Source organism: Octodon degus, unplaced genomic scaffold, assembly GCF_000260255.1.
Source record: "Octodon degus isolate 3935 unplaced genomic scaffold, OctDeg1.0 scaffold00059, whole genome shotgun sequence".
Lineage (NCBI taxonomy): Eukaryota > Metazoa > Chordata > Mammalia > Rodentia > Octodontidae > Octodon > Octodon degus.
The window spans coordinates 13,105,880-13,107,143 of record NW_004524635.1 but is presented as its reverse complement, the minus strand read 5'-3'; the positions used below and the strand labels follow the sequence as shown (position 1 = coordinate 13,107,143).

General features: G+C 48.4%; 1 protein-coding gene across 1 annotated transcript in view; it reads right to left on the bottom strand.

Moving 5' to 3' along the window:
• The window catches only part of Gpd1l (glycerol-3-phosphate dehydrogenase 1 like), a 69,458-nt gene that overhangs the window by 27,564 nt on the left and 40,630 nt on the right, over positions 1–1,264 (bottom strand). The gene's annotated exons all lie outside the window — the stretch shown is intronic.

Here is a 1,264-nt window from a genome sequence, read left to right as displayed (position 1 = left end):
TATTTTTTAATTATTTATTTATTTATTGTGTGTGTGTGTGTGTGTGTGTGTGTGGCCAGCTCAGCCCACCAGGGGGCGGGGCAGGCTGGCATGTGGTGCTGGGGATTGAACCACGGTCCCTGTGCTTTGCTTGTTCTAAGTAGGTGCTTTAGACCACTGAGCCATCTCACCAGCCCCTGCAGGGAGAACTTACACCAAGAGGCTCCATGTGTATGAAACCAACATTGTGGAAAGCAGAGCAAAAAGCAGACATGTCAACAGCATTGGCCAGTGCACCTGAAGTCAGCCCTACCTGGCTTTCTAAACTACATGAGCCCAAACTTTAGCCTAAACTGGTTTGAACAGCAACACAGTCATTTCTCACACTGCAGATCATAACCCAAAGCCTGATATTTCCCTTTCTTTATTCACAAACCCCAAAGCAAGGAAAGCCTGGTTTCCTCTTCAGAGGATTGGTCAAATTGGTTGTCTAGGCTGGCTAGCCACTGTGGGTAAAGTTTATTACCAATGTTGGAGTTGAGAATATGACACCCCCCCAGTGAAGGCCTCAGAAGCAAAATTCCTCCCTGGCCTTCTCTTACTCTCCTCCCACCCCTCCTTTCCCCATCCTCATGCCAAATCCAACGTAGCTCTTGAAATTCTGGAGGGAGGACAGTGGAGGATGAGGAAATGAAAACAAGGGTCAACATGCAGCAAGCGGAGGTCAGATGGAGCCCCTCTCCTGACGGATGAAATGATTTCCCAACAACTGCAGTGCATTTACTTATACAATCAACATAAGAGGCCATTTACAGAGAATTTCAAGGGGAGAATAAGAGCCAGAACAGGAAGAACATCTCATGTTCAACAAAACGCCATCCCTTGGTAGTCACAGAGGGAACAAGAGAGGAGCTGTGTATGTTATCTCAAGGGAAGTCCAAGTCACTCGTGTGTCAGCTTCCTGAGCTGTGTACACTTCTCATGGGTCCCTGCCACACTCATAGGAAGCAGTGACGTTGTCCTAGATACTCAAGGTACAGTTTCATCCCCAATAACCCCACTCCCAGGGGTTCCAGAGAAACTTGAATTCCTCTTCCCCAAGGCAAGCAAGGACAGAGGTACACATGGGTAGTCCCAGTTACCCAGGAGGCTGAGGTGGGGGGACCTCTTGCATCTAAAATTTCAAAGCTTGGGCTGGAGAGATGGCTCAGTGGTCTAAAGCACCTACTTAGAACAAGCTTAGCAAAAGCATCAGGGACCGCGGTTCAATCCCCCAGCACCACAT